The sequence below is a fragment of the Lutra lutra genome, chromosome 8 (genome assembly GCF_902655055.1).
Source record: "Lutra lutra chromosome 8, mLutLut1.2, whole genome shotgun sequence".
Taxonomy (NCBI): Eukaryota; Metazoa; Chordata; class Mammalia; order Carnivora; family Mustelidae; genus Lutra; species Lutra lutra.
In genome coordinates, this window is record NC_062285.1 from 68,465,052 (window position 1) to 68,490,196 (window position 25,145).

The window sequence follows — 25,145 nt, forward strand, 5'->3', positions numbered from 1 at the left end:
TGTATACAGCATAAGGGAGATGGTGATGAAGAAGAATTTTTTCCATACCTTCTCAACAACTCACATCGAACATTCCTAAAGAAATATTTTAAAATATAGGATGATTTCAGTGGTATTTTGGGGGTGAGGGGAGAAGAAGACTTGGAATCAGAACATCTAACTTTGAGCTACAGTTTTGCCCTTGTTTTTCCACCTGGTACTAACCGTTTACAGTCTTGGACTATGGATTCCTCCAATATAAAATAGGAATGGTAATGTGTGTTTCTGTTTAATCACATAGTGCTGCAGGGAATATTAAATAATATGATCAAATGCTCCACAGGCATCTACTGCCTGTGTTACACACTGTAACACTAAGCTAACATTGGTTTAGTTTTTGCTACTAAACAAGTGAGAGAAAAAAAATAGAACCAGGGAACCGGAATATGCCTCAAAAGAAATATTTGAATTTACTTTGCGACATATTGTTATTTATAGGGTTGGCTTTTACTGCCTATGGCTAATGGATTGATTTGTTTATTTTTAAGATTTTATTTATATATTTGACAGAGAGAAAGGGAACAAGGAGGCAGAGAGGCAGGAAGAGGAAGAAGGAGGGACAGACTCCCTGCTGAGCAGGATGCTTGATACAAGACTCGATCCCGGGACCCTGGGATCATGACCTGAGCTGAAGGCAGATGCTTAACCTACTGAGCTGCCCAGGCGCCCTAGGTAACGGATTCAATGCTTTTTATTTAATGTTATTTATAATATTTTATACCATATAGAATATGGTATATAATGTTTTCTATAATAATTGTAGTTATTTATAGTGATACTGCTCCATATTTCAGGCCTAGATTTCAGGCCTAAGTCCTAGAGAATTCTGGATGAGTGTAGGGAGCAGTGGCTCTGATGCTCTTCCTTTGGTACGAGGATGGTTTATGACATATATTATTAGCGCTAATGGTACACGGATGCGGTCACACAGAACTTCAGTTACTATCCGCTACTATAGAACAGTAAAAAACCAGATTTCTTTAGTTCCTTAGAGGTTCTGTACTGCTTCTTACTGTTGGGTGTACTCTTTTTTTACTTTTTTCCATTTTTTTAAAAAGAGTTTATTTACTTATTTGACAGAGAGAGAAAAAGAGAGAGTGCACAGGCAGGGGGAGAAGAAAGCAGAGGCAGAGGGAGAAGCAGGCTCTCCCCCCAAGCAGGGAGCCCGACTTGGGACTCGATCCCAGGACCCTGGGATCATGACCTGAGCTGAAGGCAGATGCTTAATCGACTGAGCCACCCAGATGCCCTGACTTTTTTCCTTGCTGTCTTGAGCTTCACCACCAGTCTGAACTCCATGCTGTCTGAGGCTCCGGTTTGTGAGCCTTGAAGCATATCCTGTTGTTCGGACAGCTTGGCAGCGAAGCCACTCCCTTCTCATTTCTTTACTCTTTTAGGGGAGGTATTTGCTGTGCTATTGAAGGGGTGCAAGTAAAATACTCATTGGTTATTACAAGGTGAGAATGAAAGAAAATACATTTAAAAGACAGCAGCGGAGACAAACATGAAATAGGCTCATACAAAAATCACTTGGCTGAGGGCTGGGAGAGTCAGTCAACAAGGGCTTTGGTGTGCAGAGGAGATGAAACAAATGTGCCTCTGGTGATGGAATTACAAGGAACAGACATAGTCTCTGCTCCCCAAGGACTCATTACTAGTGTAGACATCTTTAAAGCTCACTCTGTACCCATCGCTTAGAGGCCGTCAAATACAGATGCCTGGGGTCTACCCTGAGAAATTCTGCTTGAATTATTCTGATTCGACTGATTAAGGGTGGTGTTGGATAGAGCACGTATTTTTAAAAGCTTTCCTCATGATTTTCAGAGTCAGCCAGGTTTGGGATTTCTAGTTCTAATCACTGCTGGTTTTAGTCTTTTATGTGCTACGAAATGAAAAAAAGTAACAGAACCTCTCTCGCGCGCTCGCTCTCGCTCTCTTTTTATTTTAAGGGGGTCACGGGTAAAGAGGGAGGGAAAGAGAGAATCTTAATTAGGCTCCATGCACAGCTGGAGCCTACCTGAGCCGAAAATCAAGAGTCCCACACTTAACTGACTGAGCCACCCAGGCACCCCATAAAATCTCCTTTTTGGCTCAGTGGCCCTATCTGTGAAACATGGATGGTATCAGTAACCATTCATTCATTCATTCATATCATAAACACTTCTGAGAGTCATATTCTGTATTAGACATTATAATAGGGTCAGAGAGGGACAAGTCACAGTATCCACTATAAAAAGGGGTTTAGACTAAGAAAACATAATTTATTTTTTTTAAGATTTTCTTTATTTGACAGAGAGAGATCACAAGTAGGCAGAGAGTCAAGCAGAGAGAGAGGGGGAAGCAGGCTCCCTGCCGAGCAGAGAGTCTGATGCGGGTCTCGGTCTCAGGACCCTGAGATCATGACCTGAGCCGAAGGCAGAGGCTTAACCCACTGAGCCACCCAGGTGCCCCTAGACTAAGAAAACTTTAAAACTGCAGAACTGAACATCTTTGGAAACAAACTTTCTGGAAACAGCAGACAGCTGAATGCTTCTGGCAAACAATCCCATGAGTGTGCGGACAAGTCTCCCTTGAATTTAATCTCCAAGCGCACTGCCCCGTCTAGCAATCCCACTAAATGCCCGAAACCAGTGTATTTAGAGTCCCACTCCCAGAGACTGTTATTTCAAACTTCTTCTTTTTTCTTTTTCTTCTAAAACATTCAACGCCGCCCCACCCAATGTTCAGCTGTGGATGTGGCTTATTACTTCACACAGAAAAATAGAGGCAGAATATAGAAGCAATTAAGAAGGGAATGCATTGTTTCCCAAGTACCAAATCTATCCATTTACCTGCACATGCTCTGATATGTTTTGCCTTTTTTCTTCCCGCTCCTATATAAGCATAACAATCTCCGTGTTCTGAATCTGCTGTGCTCTTAGTGATGGAAACACTTCAGCGATCTCCAGCCTCTGCGACATCATCAATTTATTCATCTCTGTCAGGTCCTTCCCATCAAAAAAACAGCATTAGTAGCATCTGAACAAAACTAAACAAGACTGTCCTCTTAGGAACGCGCATCCTCCCCCAGCCCTGCACCCCATCTCTCCACTCCTGTGCTCGGTAAAACATCTTAAAACTGTCTGGGTTGTCTCTACTTTCTTTCTTCCCAATCTTTTCTCCCCACCTTCTAGAAACATCTTACCAAAGGCACAAGATAGGTTTTTTTTTTTTTAATTTTATTTTTTACAAACATATATTTTTATCCCCAAGGGTACAGGTCTGTGAATCGTCAGGTTTACACAATTCACAGCACTCACCATAGCACATACCCTCCCCAATGCCCATAACCCCACCCCCGCCTCCCAACCCCCCTCCCCCCATCAACCCTCTGTTTTGTGAGATTGAGAGTCACTTATGGTTTGTCTCCCTCCCAATCTCATCTTGTTTCATTTACTCTCCTCCTACCCCCTTAACCCCCCATGATGCATCTCCTCTCTCTCATATCAGGGAGATCATAGGATAGTTGTCTTTCTCCGATTGACTTATTTCCCTAAGCATGATACCCTCTAGTTCCATCCACGTCATCGCAAATGGCAAGATTTCATTTCTTTTGATGGCTGCATAGTATTCCATTGTGTATATATACCACCTCTTCTTTATCCATTCGTCTGTTGATGGACATCTAGGATCTTTCCATAGTTTGGCTATTGTAGACATTGCTGCTATAAACATTCGGGTGCACGTGCCCCTTCGGATCACTACGTTCGTATCTTTAGGGTAAATACCCAGCAGTGCAATTTCTGGGTCATAGGGTAGTTCTATTTTCAACATTTTGAGGAACCTCCATTCTGTTTTCCAGAGTGGTTGCACCAGCTTGCATTCCCACCAACAGTGTAGGAGGGTTCCCCTTTCTCCACATCCTCGCCAGCATCTGTCATTTCCTGACTTGTTAATTTTAGCCATTCTGACTGGTGTGAGGTGATATCTCATTGTGGTTTTGATTTGTATTTCCCTGATGCCGAGTGATGTGGAGCACTTTTTCATGTGTCTGTTGGCCATCTGGATGTCTTCTTTGCAGAAATGTCTGTTCATGTCTTCTGCCCATTTCTTGATTGGATTATTTGTTCTTTGGGTATTGAGTTTGCTAAGTTCTTTATAGATTTTGGACACTAGCCCTTTATCTGATATGTCATTTGCAAATATCTTCTCCCATTCTGTCAGTTGTCTTTTGGTTTTGTTAACTGTTTCCTTTGCTGTGCAAAAGCTTTTGATCTTGATAAAATCCCAATAGTTCATTTTTGCCCTTGCTTCCCTTGCCTTTGGTGATGTTCCTAGGAAGATGTTGCTGCGGCTGAGGTCGAAGAGGTTGTTGCCTGTGTTCTCCTCAAGGATTTTGATGGATTCCTTTCTCACATTGAGATCCTTCATCCATTTTGAGTCTATTTTCGTGTGTGGTGTAAGGAAATGATCCAATTTCATTTTTTTGCATGTGGCTGTCCAATTTTCCCAACACCATTTATTGAAGAGGCTGTCTTTTTTCCATTGGACATTCTTTCCTGCTTTGTCGAAGATTAGTTGACCATAGAGTTGAGGGTCTATTTCTGGGCTCTCTATTCTGTTCCATTGATCTATGTGTCTGTTTTTGTGCCAGTACCATGCTGTCTTGATGATGACAGCTATGTAATAGAGCTTGAAGTCCGGAATTGTGATGCCACCGACTTTGGCTTTCTTTTTCAATATTCCTTTGGCTATTCGAGGTCTTTTCTGGTTCCATATAAATTTTAGGATTCTTTGTTCCATTTCTTTGAAAAAAATGGATGGTACTTTGATAGGAATTGCATTAAATGTGTAGATTGTAGCATAGACATTTTCACAATATTTATTCTTCCAATCCAGGAGTATGGAACATTTTTCCATTTCTTTGTGTCTTCCTCAATTTCTTTCATGAGTACTTTATAGTTTTCTGTGTATAGATTTTTAGTCTCTTTGGTTAGGTTTATTCCTAGGTATCTTATAGTTTTGGGTGCAATTGCAAATGGGATTGACTCCTTAATTTCTCTTTCTTCTGTCTTGTTGTTGTTGTAGAGAAATGCAACTGATTTCTGTGCATTGATTTTATATCCTGACACTTTACTGAATTCCTGTACAAGTTCTAGCAGTTTTGGAGTGGAGTCTTTTGGGTTTTCCACATATAGTATCATATCATCTGCGAAGAGTGATAGTTTGACTTCTTCTTTGCCGATTTGGATGCCTTTAATTTCCTTTTGTTGTCTGATTGCTGAGGCTAGGACTTCTAGTACTATGTTGAATAGCAGTGGTGATAATGGACATCCCTGCCGTGTTCCTGACCTTAGCAGAAAAGCTTTCAGTTTTTCTCCATTGAGAATGATATTTGCGGTGGGTTTTTCATAGATGGCTTTGATAATATTGAGGTATATGCCCTCTATCCCTACACTTTGAAGAGTTTTGATCCCCGGAAGGGATGCTGTATTTTGTCAAATGCTTTTTCAGCATCTATTGAGAGTATCATATGGTTCTTGTTCTTTCTTTTATTAATGTGTTGTATCACATTGATTGATTTGCGGATGTTGAACCAACCTCGCAGCCCTGGAATAAATCCCACTTGGTCGTGGTGACTAATCCTTTTAATGTACTGTTGAATCCTATTGGCTAGTATTTTGATGAGAATTTTTGCATCTGTGTTCATCAAGGATATTGGTCTGTAGTTCTCTTTTTTGATGGGATCCTTGTCTGGTTTTGGGATCAAGGTGATGCTGGCCTCATAAAATGAGTTTGGAAGTTTTCCTTCCATTTCTATTTTTTGGAACAGTTTCAGGAGAATAGGAATTAGTTCTTCTTTAAATGTTTGGTAGAATTCCCCCGGGAAGCCATCTGGCCCTGGGCTTTTGTTTGTTTGGAGATTTTTGATGACTGTTTCAATCTCCTTACTGGTTATGGGTCTGTTCAGGCTTTCTATTTCTTCCTGGTTCAGTTGTGGTAGTTTATATGTCTCTAGGAATGCATTCATTTCTTTCAGATTGTTAAATTTGTTGGCGTAGAGTTGCTCATAATATGTTCTTATAATTGTCTGTATTTCTTTGGTGTTAGTTGTGATCTTTCCTCTTTCATTCATGATTTTATTTATTTGGGTCCTTTCTCTTTTCTTTTTGATAAGTCTGGCCAGCAGTTTATCAAACTTATTAATTCTTTCAAAGAACCAGCTCCTAGTCTCGTTGATTTGTTCTATTGTTTTTTTGGTTTCTATTTCATTGATTTCTGCTCTGATCTTTATGATTTCTCTTCTCCTGCTGGGTTTAGGCTTTCTTTCTTGTTCTTTTTCCAGCTCCTTTAGGTGTAGGGTTAGGTTGTGTACCTGAGACCTTTCTTGTTTCTTGAGAAAGGCTTGTACTGCTATATATTTTCCTCTCAGGACTGCCTTTACTGTGTCCCACAGATTTTGAACCGTTGTGTTTTCATTATCATTTGTTTCCATGAGTTTTTTCAATTCTTCTTTAATTTCCTGGTTGACACATTCATTCTTCAGAAGGATGCTGTTTAGTCTCCATGTATTTGGGTTCTTTCCAAATTTCCTCTTGTGATTGAGTTCTAGCTTCAGAGCATTGTGGTCTGAAAATATGCAGGGAATGATTCCAATCTTTTGATAATGGTTGAGACCTGATTTAGGACTGAGAATGTGATCTATTCTGGAGAATGTTCCATGTGCACTAGAGAAGAATGTGTATTCTGTTGCTTTGGGATGAAATGTTCTGACTATATCTGTGATGTCCATCTGGTCCAGTGTGTCATTTAAGGCCTTTATTTCCTTGTTGATCTTTTGCTTGGATGATCTGGCCATTTCAGTGAGGGGAGTGTTAAAGTCCCCTACTATTATTGTATGATTGTCGATGTGTTTCTTTGATTTTGTTATTAATTGGTTCATATAGTTGGCTGCTCCCACGTTAGGGGCATAGATATTTAAAATTGTTAGATCTTCTTGTTGGACAGTTCCTTGGAGTATGATATAGTGTCCTTCCTCATCTCTTATTATAGTCTTTGGCTTAAAATCTAATTGATCTGCTATAAGGATTGCCACTCCTGCTTTCTTCTGATGTCCATTAGCATGGTAAATTCTTTTCCACCCCCTCACTTTAAATCTGGAGGTGTCTTCGGGGTTAAGATAAGTTTCTTGTAGGCAACATATAGATGGGTTTTGGTTTTTTATCCATTCTGATATCCTGTGTCTTTTGAGTGGGGCATTTAGCCCATTAACATTCAGGGTAAGTATTGAGAGATATGAATTTAGTGCCATTGTATTGCCTGTAAGGTGACTATTATTGTATATTGTCTCTGTTTCTTTCTGATCTACTACTCTTAAGGTCTCTCTTTGCTTAGAGGACACCTTTCAATATTTCCTGTAGAGCTGGTTTGGTATTTGCAAATTCTTTCAGTTTTTGTTTGTCCTGGAAGCTTTTAATCTCTCCTTCTATTTTCAATGATAGCCTAGCTGGATATAGTATTCTTGGCTGCATGTTTTTCTCGTTTAGTACTCTGAATATATCATGCCAGCTCTTTCTGGCCTGCCAAGTCTCTGTGGATAAGTCTGCTGCCAATCTAATATTTTTACCATTGTATGTTACAGACTTCTTTTCCCGGCCTTCTTTCAGAGTCTTCTCTTTGTCACTAAGACTTGTAAATTTTACTATTAGGTGACGGGGTGTGGACCTATTCTTATTGATTTTGATGGGGGTTCTCTGAACTTCCTGGATTTTGATGCTTGTTCCCTTTGCCATATTGAGGAAATTCTCTCCAATAATTCTTTCCAATATACCTTCTGCTCCCCTCTCTGTTTCCTCTTCTTCTGGAATCCCAATTATTCTAATGTTGTTTCGTCTTATGGTGTCACTTATCTCTCGAATTCTCCCCTCATGGTCCAATAGCTCTTTGTCCCTCTTTTGCTCAGCTTCTTTATTCTCTGTCATTTGGTCTTCTATATCGCTAATGTTTCTTCTGCCTCATTTATCCTAGCAGTGAGAGCCTCCATTTTTTATTGCACCTCATTAATACCTTTTTTTATTTCAACTTGTTTAGATTTTAGTTCTTTTATTTCTCCAGAAAGGGCTTTTATATCTCCCGAGAGGGTTTCCCTAATATCTTCCATGCCTTTTTCGTGCCCGGCTAGAGCCTTGAGAATCGTCATTCTGAACTCTAGATCTGACATATTACCAATGTCTGTATTGATAGGTCCCTAGCCTTCGGTACTGCCTTTTGGTTTTTTTTTTTTTTGTGGTGAACTTTTCTGCCTTGTCATTTTGTCCAGATAAGAGTATATGAAGGAGCAAGTAAAATACTAAAAGGGTGGCAACAACCCCAGGAAAATATGCTTTAGCCAAATCAGAAGAGATCCCAAATATTGAGGGGGGGAAAAAGGGGATAAAAAGAGGTTCAGAAAGAAAAAAAAAAAAAAGAAACAATTAAAAAAAGAAAACCAATAAAGAAAAAATATAAAAAGGAAAAAAAAATATATATAATTAGATAAACTAGTTAAAAACATTAAAAAAGGAAAGGGTAAAAGTTAAAAAAATTTAACAGAAGAAGAGAAAAAAAATTGAAAAAGAAAAAAAAATTAAATTAACTGCAAGGCTAAAGAATCATGGGGAGAAAGCCATGAGTTCCGTGCTTTGCTTTCTCCTCCTCTGGAATTCCGCTGCTCTCCTTGGTATTGAAACTGCACTCCTTGGTAGGTGAACTTGGTCCTGGCTGGGTTTCTTGTTGATCTTCTGGGGGAGGGGCCTGTTTTAGTGATTCTCAAGTGTCTTTGCCCCAGGCGGAGTTGTACCGCCCTTACCAGGGGCCGGGTTGAGTAATCGTTTGCTTTCGGGAGCTTTTGTTCCCTGAGCGCTTTCCATAGAGTTCCGGAGGACGGGAATGAAAATGGCGGCTTCCCAGTCTCCGGCCTGGAGGAGCCGAGACCCCGGGGCCCCACCCCTCAGTGTGCCCTCAGAGAAGAGCGCCCAATTACTCCCGTCACTCTGCCTCCCGCCGCGCTCCGAGTTGACCGAGCCTGCGACCGGTTCAAGGTAACCCTGAGCTGAGAGCTCACTCCTCGGCTCTGTCTCTGTAGCCGGCTTCCCCGTTCTAATACCTGTAAGCTCTGCGACACTCAGACACCCCCGATCCTTCTGTGACCCTGCGGGACCTGAGGCCACGCTGACCCTGCGTGGGGTTCTCCCCAGTTAAGCCTCTGGAGCGATGTCCCTCGGTGGAACAGACTTTTAAAAGTCCTGATTTTGTGCTCCGTTGCTCCGCCGCTTGCCGGGAGCCGGCCCCTCCCCCTGCGGTCTGTCTTCCCGTCGCTTTGGATTCACTTCTCCGCCAGTCCTACCTTTCAGAAAGTGGTTGATTTTCTGTTTCTAGAGTTGCTGTTCTTCTCTTCGATCTCCTGTTGGATTTGATGGTGTTTGCAATCTTTAGATAAGCTATCTAGCTAATCTCCCACTACCTGAAGTAGTCTCAGCTGCTACTTCTCCGCCATCTTGACTCCTCCTCCCAAAGTCACAAGATAGTTATCAAGTCTCTCATCTCATCTAAGTCAGCCCCCAGATGGGATTTGACGCAGGTGGCTACTCTTTGAAACCCCCTCCTCTTAGTGTGTCTGACTCCATGTTATCTTTAGTTATCTTGCTATATGGCTGATTGCTTGTATCTAGCCTCCTTTGATGACATTTTAAAAGTTGAATCTCCCAGAGGTTACTCCTAGATTCCCTTGTGGTCTCTAACTGAACTCTCCCTTATCCTATCTTCTGGTTCCAGGACTTCAAATGCATTTCTTAGTGGATAACCCCTCAGGTGCATTAACCTACATTTCTTATGCCTGGTGCTTTCTCCCCACAAACCTGTTCTTCCTCCTTTTCAGTCTTTCCCCTTTTAGTTCATGGAATTAATTGGCTCTGCCTCTCAACTCCAAAATTAAACAGCACCCTCAATTACTTTTTTCCCTTCATCCTACCACATAAAGTGGATTAGAAAGTTCTGTTAGGGGGCACCTGGGTGGCTCAATGGGTTAAAGCCTCTGCCTTCAGCTCAGGTCATGATCCCAGGGTTCTGGGATTGAGCCTTGCATCGGGCTCTCTGCTCAGCAGGAAACCTGCTTTCCCCTCTCTCTCTGCCTGCCTCTCTGCCTACTTGTGATCTCTGTCTGTCAAATAAGTAAATCTTTAAAAGAAAGAAAGAAAGAAAGGAAGGAAGGGAGAAAGAAAGAAAGAAAGAAAGAAAGAAAGAAAGAAAGTTAGTTCTGTTAGCTATGTCTTCTAGTCGGACTCTTCCAGTGTCCCCTGGGACCTCCTTGGCTCAAGCCACTCTCTTCTCCTTCTGGGCAATGCAGGCCCCTCCTAAATAGTTTCATGGCAACCACTTTGGCTTTTCTGTAATTTATTTTCCAGAGTTGCCAGACTGATTTTTTTTTTTTAAAGTAAGTCACGGCTTATTAACTCACTTTAATGACTTCAATTGCAATTTCAATATAATCTATCTCCTTTCAAACAAGTCAACTTTTAAAAAGACATTTTGGAGAAAATTGAGGAAATGTGGATGAGCACTTGAGAATATTCAAGGATTATGGTTAATTTTGTTAGGTGTTAGGTATTTTGGTTGTGTAGGAGATCGACCTTTTTTTTAGATGAATTTATGGATAAAATAACATGATTTCAGGAGCTTCCTTTAAAGTGCTATAGTGTCCCATCCCTGTCAAAAAGAAAAGAAAGAGGGGACACCTGGGTAGCTCAGTGGGTTAAAAGCCTCTGCCTTCAGGTCAGGTCATGATCCCAGGGTCCTGGGATCGAGCCCCATATAGGGCTCTCTGCTCAGCAGGGAGCCTGCTTCCCCCCCACCCTCCGTCTCTCTCTGTCTGCCTCTCTGCCTACTTGTGGTCTCTGTCTGTCAAATAAATAAATAAAATCTTAAAAAAAAAAAAAAAGAGGGCGCCTGGGTGGCTCAGTGGGTTAAAGCCTCTGCCTTCAGCTCAGGTCATGGTCCCAGGGTCCTGGGATCGAGCCCCATATAGGGCTCTCTGCTAGGCGGGGAGCCTGCTTCCCCCTCTCTCTCTGACTGCCTCTCTGCCTACTTGTGATCTCTCTCTCTGTCAAATAAATAAAAAAAATCTTTAAAAAAAAAAAAGAAAGAAAAATGTGTGGCAAAATGATAATTGTTGACTCTGTTCACATGAAAATTTACTCTTTTTTCTACTTTTGTATGTTTGACAGTTTTCATATTATAAAATTGAACAAAAGACAATGAAAAAATTTCAGTGCTTTGTTATGGCCTTGCATGGTTGAATATCCATCTGCCTGCTTCTCTTCTCTTGTATTCCATTCTCTTTTTTTGTTGTTGTTCAGGCTTATTCACCTTCTTTCTCTTCCTGAACACTTAAGCCTGTGCACTTTCTAGTCCCCCACCTGGGGTACTCCACATGGTGACTGACTTGGGGTTTTATTACTGTCAGAGAAGATTTCCTTGACCATTCTCTGACGCCCACCTGCACATACTCTATTTTTAAAAGTTATGCTACCTTGTTTACATGTTTATTTTTGGTTTACTTCTATTAGAATTTGAGCTCCATGAGAGCGCTAAAACAATGCATAGTGGGTGCTTAATAAATATTTGTAAGTAGATGAAGTAGACATGGCTGTTCACCTCATTTTAAAAATGAGGAAACTAAGGCTATGAAAATGATGTTATTTTCCCAATGTCACAGATATTAAAAGGCAGACCTGAGATGTGAACTCAAGTTTTTCTGATTTGGGAGCCTTTACACCTCTATTATATTACTTCCTGGTCTAATGGTTTAAGGACAGGGAGGAGGAAGGGGGTTGGGGAGTAGAATCCCCCACTCACAAATTTGAAAGATTTGCCTTTGTAGGTATGTGCTTTGGGAGGAAATTCCATGATTTAATTATATTCTCAAAGGAATTCTCTAGCACCCCCCCTCCACCATTTTTTACCATTGTTTCTTTGGTTGCTGCCAGGGGGCAGCATGCGATGTTAGATGCTCACTATGTAGGAATTTTAAGCCTTTGCAGACTAATGCTTTGTGTTATCCAGTCCCAAGGACCTGCACTTGTGGACACTCAGCTTTTTTGCATTTAATATTTCTTTTTACCGTCCAACAGGCTATTGGACATCCCTCTATGCCTTCATACTGTTCTCTGGGATTTCAACTGTATCAATGAGGCTGTAATAGCACAGGTGTGCTGAAAAAAAGATGGACATTTAAGACGGTATGATATTCCTAAGTGTACCTCGAATGATATGGTGAGAATGGAGAGGAACAAGAAAATTAGAAAATATTGTGATTATACTGTAACATACACACACACACACACACACACACACACACACACACACACAGGTCATGGAACCAGCATCATTTTTGTGTATTATTTTTTTCAGTTTCCAATGAAAGAATCATTTTCATTCTCTTTTCTCAGGAAGAGAAAGTTGTCGCACAATGAAATGTTTGACTGCAGATGAGAGAGATTTTAAATTTTTAAAAATAATGTTTCTTTTTTCTTAACGTAATTTTAGAACATGTCACTATATATTGGTTTTGGTTTTGGTTTTGTTTTTTAAATGGAATAAATTTCTTATTTATTCCACACATCAAAATTTCCAAAAGGTAAAGTATTAAATGTAGAAAATAAAGCCAAAGTCTTTATTATTCAAAAATGTCACTATATATTATAATTCATATATGATTTAATGATGGTAGAGGCTTATGGACAAAGTTTTTTTTTTTTAAATAGCTTATATCAAGTCAAGAAATCTATATTTATTATAGATTTAACAGGAATGTATAAGGAAAAGTATTTAAATACAAATATAATAGTAAAAAGTTTAGCAAGGGAAAGAGATTTGGTGTTGGGTCATTAAGTATTTGTGGAGAAGACAGGATATAGAATCATAGACAGATTTTCTCCCTGAATCATTTCATGACTTGACATTTAATAGGGACAGTGACTAAGAATTTCCTGATTATAATACTTCATTTTATGGAAGAAAAACTTGGGCCCCCAACTAATTAAGTGGCTTACCCCAGCTTTTTGTAGCTATTGAGAGTAGAATCCAAATTTCTTGATTGCCTTATCCAGGAATTTTTCCACCATCTCACAACCTTATCTCATATAAAAAGCAACAAACAAAAAACATAGGGAAGCTTATTTGCCAAAGTAGCATGAGTATTAGATTGATCTATTTATTGTATCTTTTCAAGTAAAGAAAATTAGAGATTTTAATTAGAAGCAACTGATCACATTGTTAAATCGACATTGTTTGGGTTGACATGTGGCAACACTAAAAATGGATGGAAATAGACAGTTCTTGTATTTGTAACCATACTGATTGGGTGAGAATATCTTAATACATGTAATATAAAATGCACTGTTTATATGAATATTGAAGATTCTTATTTCAGAAACTTTTGGAAAGTTTACATTATACCAGCAATTGGCAAGGAAAGCACACCTTGAAGAAGAATAAATGAAAATTTCCTTCTGTATTACAATTCATATGGCATCAGTGAACCAGTATCACCTGAGTTCAGTCTTTAAAAAAATATGTACAGCTTCTCCAGCTATGTGGACTTCCGAGTATTTGGAGCATTGGCCTAGATAATACGACTTTTTAAGATATCATTTTAAGCCCCATAGAATCAGTGAGAAATTCAAAGGATATATTAATACATAGTATAACATTCTGAAAAACACATTTTAATAATTATAACAAATTATAGATAATGTTGATTGAGATTTTATTGGAAAACTGTTCATATGAATTGAAGAACACATATATGTGAAGACATATTTCTTAAGTGAAGGGAAATTCCTCATTTTTTCTTTTACATAATGGAAATAACTTTAGTGATTTTGCTGATTATCAAAGTAGTACAGCATCATAAAAAATTATGCAATGCTGATTTCTTTTTTTCAATTGTGTTATGTTAGTCACCATACAATACTGATTTCTAAGTAGAAAGTGATAGTCCTTCTTTATCTCCCAAATATAAATTTTATCATTTCATTGTGTATGTCTTCAGATTTTTAAAATACATGTAGCTATCTTTCTACATCAATGGGAACTATAAAAAACAAAATATTTAAAAAACTGTAACAATGTTGGCTATACCTTTTTATGTTAATTCATATCAAACTATCTCATCTTTTTAGTTATGTTCCATTGTTCCCACATGAGGAAATTAGTTTAACCGATCCCTGATGATAAACATTTTCTTGTTTCTAGTACCTTAATATTATAAACAAAGCTGCAATGAACATGATAGGACCTAGTGTTATATCTACTTGCCTCATTATTTCCATGTGAGTTTTTAAAAAATATTTTATTGATTTATTTGACAGAGAGAAACCACAAGCAGAGGGAGCAGGAGAGGGAGAGGGAGAAACAGGCTCTCCACTGAGCAGGGAGTCCAATGTGGAGCTCGATCCCAGGACCCTGGAATCATGACTTAAGCCGAAGGCACATGCTTAATCAACTGAGCCACCCAGAGTCCCTCCATGTAAGTTTTTAAAAACAAATTATTATATCTAAAAATGTACATCTCAAATTTTTATACATATTATCCTGATGCCCTCCAAATGTTTGTACCAATTTATCTTCTTACCAGATTGACTTCTCAATGCATTCAGCAACACAAGGCAACCAAGACTCTGAAAGGTATTTTCTTGTAGTAACAAGAAAACTTGTAATAACAAGAAAAACAAGAAAATAACGAAAACTTCAGTTCTTTCATTATGAGTGAGGTGAAGCATCTCTTTCTTTGCTACTTCTATTTCTCTGTGAAGAAACCAGTATATATTGCTTGCCATTTTCTTACTGAAGAGTTTTTTTATTTTTGAATTGTAAACTATGAATTCCTTTCTGTGTGTCATTCCAAATATGTTTCCTAGATTCTTTGTCTTTTAACTTATTTATTGTATCTTTTGTCAGTGAGTTTTAAGCTACATGATCCAATCTTTTCTTTTTCTTCGTTGTGCTTTCTAGCTCCGGTGTTGTGTTTCAAAGGCCTTTTTAAACTGAAATTTCTAAGAAGAGATCTCTAGGACTTTTAAAGTTTTTAAAACGTTTAAATCATGAATGTGTCTGCTTTAGTTTTGTGTGTACTGTCAGATAGGAATGCCATTGTTGGGATTCATGTCCTGCATGCAAAATATATATATTCCTTCCCAATAACTCCAAAAGTCTCAATGCATTCCAGCATCAGCTTTGAAGTCTAAAGTCCAAAGTCTCATCTAAATATCATACAAATCGGGTATGGGTGAGACTCAAGGTATGATTCATCCTGAGACAAAATTCCTCTCCAGCTGTGAAGCCAGACAAGTATGAGCTTCTGAAATTTGGTGGCAGGACAAACATCGGAGAAATAGATGATCCCATTCCAAAAGGGAGAAATTGGAAGGAAGAACGGATGGGTCCCATGTAAGTCCAACAGTAACAAGACAAATCCCATTAGCTCTTAAGGCAGGAGAATGATATTCTTTGCTTGGGTGCTCTGCCCTCCAGGCCCCCTGGGATAGCAGTTTCACCCCTACTGTTTGGTAGGTGGTCCTCCTTTTGACTCAGTATGGCACTGCTTGCACAGCTCTCTGTGGTGGCCACCTTGCTCACCATGTGTCTCTCTTCCAGGGCACCGTTCACACGACTGCTCTCTGCAGGCGTATTGATGACCGGACCTGCTGGATGGTGATCTTGCTCTTTGAAACCAAGATGGAAGCTGCCTTGCCCTCCGCCCCCTGCAACCCAGGCCTGTGCCTACTGAGCCTGTCCTGGAAGGAGCAGCAGTGATGATCTCTGAGTAGCCTCTGAGGTCCTTCTTTCCTTTTCTTGAACAATAGCACGGTTAGCAGCTGAATAGCTTTATGGGCCTGTCTTGTAGAATCTAAGAGATCTGCCAGACTTTCTTCATTCCATCCTACATTAGTTCAGCTTTAGTTCAAACTGGCAGTGTCTTTGCTGGTATAATCCCATCTCTATTCCTGGCCTGCTTAAATGGCTGAGCCACACTCATAGTCTCTTTATCATGATTGCTCAGCCATATCCTTAATATTCTCTCCAGAACAAACTTTCTCATTTTTTACAAATGGACAGGCTGAGAATTTTCCAAATATCTAAGTTCTGGTTCCTTTTTGCTTAGCAGATCTTTCTTTAATTCATTTCTCTCTTCTTATATCTTCCTGTGAGTAATCAGAAGGAAACCAAGCCATCCCTTCAACACTTTACTTAGAAATGTCCTCAGCTGAATATTCCATTTCATCACTCAGAAGTTCCACCTTCCACAAGACACTAGAACACAGATCAGTCAAGTTCTTTGCCACTTTATGACAAGGATTGCATTTTCTCCATTGCCTAATTACATGTTCCTCATTTCCATCTGAGTTCTCATCAGAATGGCCTTCATTGGCCATATTTCCATGAACATTCTGTTCACTTATTTTCTAAGAATATGGAAGCTTTCTTTCCAGCTCTCTTTTCTTTCTGAGCTCTCACCAGAATCACCTTTAGTAGTCTCTTTACAACCATCTTGGCTTTTTCAAGCATGTACCTCAAGGCTCTTCCAGCCTCATCTATTACCTGGTTTCAAAGCTGGTTCCACATTTTTAGGTTATTTGTTTCAGTGGCACCCCAGTTCTTGGTACCAATTACTGTATTAGTCTTCATAGGCTACAGTAACAAAATGCTATAGGCTGGATGGCTTAAACAACAAAAAATCATTTCTTACAGTTTTGGAGGCTCGAAGTTCAAGGTCAAGGTCCAGCATGGTTGGGTGAGGACTGCCTTCCTGGTTGCAAACTTCTAGTTGTAGCCTCACATGGAAGAAATAGATTTAGCTAGCTCTCTGGCCTCTTTAGGGCTCCCATCCTTATGATCTAATCCTCCTCCAAAGGACCCCCTCCTAGTACCTTCACATAGAGGAATTTGGATTTGAACACCTGTATTTTGGGGGGGTCTAACACTCAAACCAATACAGTGGAGTAAGAAATTTGGGAACTTAAACCAGATTGGAGTTTAAATCACGTGCTCTGGGAAGGTGATAACTGATAACAAAGGTGAGAGTCTGAGCCCTAAGGATACCTAAGAGAAGAGTAAATATTAAAAGTCCTGCAACAGGACATGCCTGGCATTTTCCATGAATACCAAGGAGGGCAATGTGTCTATAGCAGAGTAATCAGAGAGATACTCACAGGGGAAAGACCAGAGGGATATTGAGACAGTGTCACAAATGGCATCATGCACTAACTGTAAGGTCTTTGGCTTTTAAGATGAATGAGATGGGAGATGATTGGTAGGCTTTAAGCAGAGGTTTTATTTTTATTTTATTTTATTTGAAACATTTTATTTATTTATTTGAGAGAGACAGAGAGACCACAAGCAAGGGGAGAGCCGAGGGAGAGGGAGAAGCAGCCTTCTTGCTGAGCTGGGAGCCCAACATGGGACCTGATCTCAGGACCTGGAGATCATGACCTGAGCCAAAGGCAGACACTTAACCTTCTGAGCCACCCAGGTGCCCTGAAACAGAGGTCTTAAAAGGATCATTCTAGTTACTACACTGAGAGTAGATGATAAGAAGGCAAAAAGCACTGTGAAAGCAGAGATGAGTCCAGGTTTTATGAAGCCTTATAAAATTTGGGGAGTTCTCTTTAAGAAAAATTATAAAACATCACAACTAGAATTTAGATGTAAAAGTGTGAAGGGATCATGCAAAAAGGGACCATGGAACTCAAGGCTTCCAGATAAATCTCTGGGCTGATATGGAAGAGAGAGACTAGTTAAGAAGCTATCATGACAATCCAGGCAATACGGTGAATTAGATATGGTCACGTTATGCGTATATTCTGAAGATAGTTGACAGGACTGGTGGACAGATTAGATGTGATCTATAAGGGGAAAAATTAAGAAATTAAAAAAATTAAATCCAAGATTTCTAATGTTCATTCCTTCTCTATTTTGTGTTTCAACCAGATTGAAAATACTATGAAGTAAGTTATTTATTTACTGACACCATCATATGCTATAAACATACTTCAGGTAAAACCACTGGAAGGTTGGAATTTCCACTCGCAAAACAGAAATAGGTGGTATCTCTTTTTGTTCTATGGCATTTATATATCTGTGACACTGTTGCTGATTTGCCAGTGTATACCCTTTGAGACCAGGACAAATCTTGTTTGTTGCTATGCTTCACAGAGCTCCTCGTTGACCATCTCACACATTACATGATACTCAAAATTTGGAATGAGTGAATGATCTTTCCGTGTTTTGTTCCCCCAGTGGAAAGTAAGAAAACTATGCCCATTATTATTCATAGGGTTCCCATTTTTATGGAAGGATATGAATGAACCAGCCAGTTTTGAAACAGTCCAGCAGCCAGGATGTGAAGAGAATAAACCAGTTACCCTATGTGCGTGACAAGTACACTGAAAATGCAAACAAGTTTGAAACATTTTTACGTCCCACAGGGAAAAGTCTCTTTAATGTTAACAGTTTGTCTTAGGAAAGTATACCTTTCCTTTCATAACTCAACGATCTAAGAGTAAATCAGAAAACTCGAAACATATACCTGTACCTGCTACACTTTGGTGGTAAGGTTTTGGAACGTGGGTGAGTTGTGCTCTCCCTTGTCTAGGGAGGATGTAGATGTTCTCTTTCCCTGCTATCCTTATAAGGAGGCAAGGAGCTAGGTTTTTTTGGTGTGGTGTTGCAGCTGGATGACGGAGTTCTTTCCTTTGGCTGCAAGGTTTGTTCAACTTAAAATTTCCACAGTTTTGGCTATTTCTGTAACTAATCATGTACAATTGAAAAATGCTATGAGATGAAAAAGTTGTGAAGATTTAATTGAGAAGTTGAGTTTCGCAGGCAGACTGAGATAAGCTTGGCTTATTCTTGACTACAGACTTCTAGTTTGAGTGATCATAGCACTTCATTTACATTTCCTCTGAAATCAAAGCCATTCGCGTGTGCAGTGATTCAGTTCCCAGTGAAATTGGAACAAAGGAAAAACAGCAAAACTAAAATAAACCCACTTCTCAAGATCTGTAAACCTTAGAGTCTCACTCACCTTCCTTGAATCCTTGAGATACTGACCTTCTTCCACATGTTACTTGCTAGGCAGAAGAACTGGTGTACAGAGGTTACTCCCTTCTCATTATTTTATGAAATATCTAAATGAAAATATCAAGTAGGCAGCAAAATGTGTAAAATGGAGAGAAGCAATTTGGGTTCGAGATTTTCAAAAACCCTGGGAATTATATGCATACAAATGATGCTTAAACCCACAGGGATGGATGAGACAATGCATTGAGAATGAAAGAGTGTAAAAAGATGAACTTGACAAATGGAGCCTCCAACCCTAAACCCTGAATGGATCCACATCACAACATTTAGTTTTGGACAGAAGAAAAGATTCAGCTAAGAAAATCAAATGGAAACAATTGGCTAGGGATGAAGAAAGGCAGGAAGGAGCGATGTCTTGTTTCTCAGTTGAGGAGACTGTTTTAAGAAGGTGACATGGTCAATTCCACCAGACGCTGCTCCAAGTCAGATAAGATGAGTGTGTCCAGAGTTGAGCAATATGGAGATTGATAATACCAGGAGCATTCATTTCAGTGGAGTAGTGGGAATGGGCATCATGCTAAACTCAGTGAAAGAGTGAAAGGGAAATGTGTTAACAGATCTTTGGCAGGTTTAGCTGAAGGAGTAGAGGAATGGGGCTTTAGCTGAGAAGAATGTGAGTATAGAAGGATACTCTTTTATTGTCTTTGGTTTTTAAGAAATGAGAGATACTAGAGTGTGTTCATTTGCTGTTAGGAAATGAGCCAGTAAAGCTGGACAAGATGGCTAATGCAAAAGTCAGTAATCCAAGGACTGAAGTCATTGAGAACAAAGGCTAGGATAGCATTAACTGTGAAGGGATGAGCTTTAAAAGAACAGGGATGTCTTTTTGTTGCTGAGGAAGAAGAACCTATATACAGATACACAGATTTATCGGTTAGGTGGTGGGAGGCTGAAGATCAGTCCATAAGAAAAACTTCTATTTTAATTATTTGTTCATCAGTAGAAGTTGTAGGGGAAAAGGGATTGAAAGTGGGGAATACGAACTTGGAAGACAGAAAAGGTTTGCCACAGTCATTTCAGAGAGTGGCAAAGTGAATTTACGACAGGAGCATGGTGGGATTCCCAGGCAGTACTGAGAATTCATTTGTTGTCCACCTTCTTAAAGCGAAGGATGAGGAAGAATAGGGAGAATGAAAAGGTCAGGGAGTCAGTGGAATCACACACAATAATTCCAGCAACAAGGGTCCTATGTCCCCTTGTGCCCAGGGGTGTGGGAGCACTAGCCCAGGAAGGCAGCTTGCTGGAGGACAGGCAATGGTACAAAGAACGAACCTTGGCTGTAGTGTCGCACTGGCTCCAAATCCTGGCTCAATCCCTTTCTAGTTCTAGGAACCTTCCTTTGATTGTAAAATGGGGATATGAATACAAATAGTTTATTTTAAAGGTTCAAAACATGATAAGTTAAGCAGGTGAGTGACCTACAGAAAGTGTGCCAAAAGGGGCTACTTTTGTATCTATTACAAACAACTTGGGAGGACTTCAACTTTACTCTAGAGGCTTTGCCAAACGCTACAAGGAAGCAATCGATAGGTGACGACTATTTTGACAGTTTTCCAGCATCTTCATTCCCCCAGGTTGTGAAGCCAGAATTAGCTAAAAGTCCCCATTTTTACGCTGACAGGGATCATTCTTTCATGACAGGTGCCTAATGCTTACCTATCGGATTCCTGGTTTATATCCTTTTAAAGAACAAGTGTATCACTATGTGGAACTTAAAAAAAAAAAAAGGAAGAGTGTGAATCTGAGAAGAAAGAAACTGTTCATACCCACGTGGGACCTACTAGAAAGAAACAGGGCCAGTTAAGCTCTCAGCTGCATTCTTTCTAAAATAGATGGCTGTAGAAAGTGCTGAAGAAATCTGCTTGCCGTCAGGGCTAGTGTTACCAAGACACTGAGCCTAAAGACTAAAGACCCACAGCATCACATGAATATTCTTGTTCCCGGGGCTATTTTTAACCAGTAATAAATTTCTTTTTATCTCTTTTCCAATTCAACCATCTAAGGTTTTACCACTTTTTTTTTTTTTGTAAGCTCTTTGATTGGTAACTGTTTCTGATTGTATAAAGTTACGCTTTTGAGATAATTAGGAGTTATATTCTGGTTAAAGTACAGGAGTCCTATAATTACCCACTGTATTTCAGTGGGTAATTATCTACATTTGTTACTTTTTTTTCTTTGTGGCTGAGAATACTGGCTCTATTATAATATAGTTAGTGCTTAAAATGTTCTCTTAGGAGTGAAAGAATATGATCAGGCTGCTGCATTTCATCTGCAGGGGAAAAGAGAATTATTGCACGAAGTCTAAATTCCCATTATTGTTTTACATGTGCTACATGATTTTCACATGAGCTGAGCTAAGGATGTCATTGAATTTCAGCTATAACTAATGGCCAGGGTAAGGTGGTTCAGGGTGCTCCGTATAATCAAAAAGTCACTAAAAGTTTCACTAGACTTACTCTCAAGTGTGTGGATGTGGAAGTTAAATGGCAAGAGGCTCTACATCGATTTAGGAACATGTTCTCTTCCAAAGAATAACAGGGAGGGGAAAAAGTTTGTGGTAGAAACAGAAATGCTTTAAATGGACATGATTCTCTCCCTCCCTCCCATCCTCTTTCCAGGGAGACCAAAGACTTTCCATATTTATGATCTTGCGTATATGCAATATGTCATAAATCCCACATTAAAATGATATTTACATCTCAATTTTGAAGATCCCAAAGAGAGGCAAACATTTCAAGACTACAGAACCTGGATTAGAATTAGATTTCCGTATGCCTTGGACTCCTTCTCTCTTTGTTGCCATGTTGAACAAAATGCATTTTAGAAAGTCATAAAACCTAACATTAATGATTCTAGGGAAAAATCGAAGAAGCTACAGAAAAAGAAAAAAAAAAAAGGGTAGGGCAACTCAGAGAGTGGATCCCTGCAAAGAACCGAGCAGACTTGTTTTGAGTTCAGCCTTTGTGATGCCTACTGGATGCAGGTGAGGATTTTGGAATGTCTAGCCTCTTGTTCCAATTTTAGGAAACTCTCTATTCCTCATGCTGTCCTAGCAGTGTCACTGTTGGAGGCATATGCCCTGTAGCCACACACTCCTGATCACGCCTTCCGCTGCAAAAGTCAGGGTTGGGGGCGTCTGTTGAAAGACTAGTGTTTGACCAGGTGTTGCCCCTGTGCCTCAGGGCTGCATGACTTACAATGTGTAAGACATCCTTTGCACCTTGATCTTTTAACAATCTCTCCCGCGTTGTAGGTTTTTATACCCATACCACTTTGGGTATGAAGTGTGTATGCTAAGAAAGACCTTCATATTTTAGGACCATGTGTTTTAGTAGGATGCTAATAATATGGTTAAGATTACAGAGAATCTGAGTTAGTCCACGTGTAATAGAAACCATACATTCCAGGAGTCTAACACGGTGAGAGTCAGGGAGTGAGGAGTTATTTTGAAGAGTAGCTGAATCTCAGCTTCAAAAATCAACTTCAAAAAAAAGGACAACAGTAGAAGGGACTGGACATATACTAAAAAATAGTAAAGTTGGGTGCCTGGGTGGCTCATTGGGTTAAAACCTTGGCCTTCAGCTCAGGTCATGATCCCAGAATCCTGGGATCGAGCCCCACATCGGGCTCTCTGCTCAGCAGGGAGCCTGCTTTCCTTCCTCTCTCTCTGCCTGCCTCTCTGCCTACTTGTGATCTCTGTCTGTCAAATAAATAAATAATATCTTTTTTTAAAAAATAGTAAAGTATAAGGCAATGGGAAATAGTACCAGAGGAAATAGTACATCTTTGTATGTTTAGCTAATGATTTTGAAAGAAGTTGTACTAAATGTGAAGATATTTCTTTTTGTTTGAGATGAGTACCCCCCAACTCAGAGAGATGGCAACCAAAAGTTACCTCTCAATTGTCCTATAATTGATACCATCCCATTATTGGGAATACTTAGAACTCTAGCCATGTGGATTAGATGTGCATTACATTAGTTTTCTATTGCTGCCACAACGAATCACCATAAATTTAGTGGCCAAGAAACAATGCAAATCCCTGTAGATTAGAAATCTGATATGGGGTTCACTGGGTTAAGATCAAGGTGTTGGCAGAGATATGTTCCTTTCTAGAGGTCTGGGGGAGTCTCTACCTTCCAGCTTCTAGGTGATGGCTTATTCATAATCCTTGGCTCACGGTCCCTTTCCTCCATCTTCAAGGCCAGCAATGTTGCATTTTTCGCTGACCCTCCTTACATTTTTTAATCTTTCTGAACACAGCTGGGAAAAGTTCTCCAATTTTAAGCAGTCATGTCATTAGATATGACTTAAGCAGTCATGTCATGATTAAAGACATGATTTAAGCAGTCATGTCATGTCATTGGCCTGGATTAACCAGGTGGCTCCTGGATAATTCAGGCCAATACTCCGATCTCAAGCTGTTTAACCCTAATTACATCTGCAAGGTCCCTTTTGAAATGTAAGATAACATGTTCTAAAGTATACTGGAAGATTAAGATAAGGACAATTTGCAGGAACCATTATTCTGTCTACCACTTCATCAGCCGGAGCTTTTTTTCTGTCTATCCTTCTTTTGCTGATATTAGAGTCAGCTGGCTTTCTCCTTACCTTGGTACTCAATTGTACATAAATCTTTTCTCAATCACATTATCACATTTCTTGGGCTTGGTCATTTTTAAAAAACCTCTCCTCAGTCTTTTCCTACCAAGCCTGATTACTTTCTTATTTGTCAAATTCTCTGAGTTTCCTGATTGCATCATTATTTGAATCATAGATATATAGCAAAGATCACACTACTTTATTGCCTTTAAAACAAATCAGAGGTTTCTCAGCCTCCAACTTAAACAGCCCAGTAGAAAAAAGTTGTTCTCAATCATTACTGGACTACTCTCCTCTCTACTTTCAGTGTTATGGAAAGATCCTAGTGGTCTTAGGCAGAGAAAAACTTTTTGAGGAAGATCTTTTAGTCTTTGGCTGCGGTTTAGATGCAAGCCCAGTTGTCCAAGCCCAATGTCTCCATGAAGTCTGGTCCTTCCATTGTTCTTGCGTGTACCTGGGAGACCTTTGCAGAACTTGAGAACATTGGATTCTGCAGATCTAGATAGGCTCCTGAAGTGCTCCACACACCTACGTCCCTTCAAACAGCTTTGTCTTCTCTTGGGTACTATTAGAGGGAGGACCCAAAGTAGCACACCAAAGCTCTGTCCCTTCCCAGAGTTTTAAAAATTAATACCTCCTAATATGCAGATACCTTTTTTTCTTAGCCCTTCACATAATTTCCTTTCATTTCTGGAGGCAAAACTTAGAAGTAAATTTGTCTCCTGCGAACTACTGCTTTCCAGAAAGCTTTTACAAACATCTGTTGAAATAAATGACAACATCTTGAAACAATAGGGAGAAAAATATTGAAAACATAAAACATGGTAACTTGACTAGTGGTTCCTCTGTGCTGCCCTTGACTTGCTGTTAACAGTGCCTGTCTTTCGGGCTGATCTCATTCATTCTTCAGTTATATGTGCATAGCAGCTTCACCCCAAGTTGCAACAAATACCTGATGTTAGACTCTATAATTGTCAATTAAATAGATAGACATATAGTCTAGTAGGAACTTGAGACTAGACTTAAAAGGTCTAAACTGTACATGGAAAACATGTAAAATAGGAAATATTCTAATTTTATATGAAATAATAATAGTAATTTTTATATTATTGTAAATATTTCTTATAAATATTAGTAATGTCTATCATTAATACAATAATTAAAATGTTAAAGAAAATATTAAAAGACTTATTATTCATATTAATTATTTTGCCTAATTCTCACATAGTACCAATGAAATGAGAATTACTGTTAATTAAAAAATCTGTTAAACATCCCCATGGTGTCATAGTGTTCTAAGGTGGAGTAATTTCTGGACAATGAAATAAGGAGAAAGCTTTCTCTCA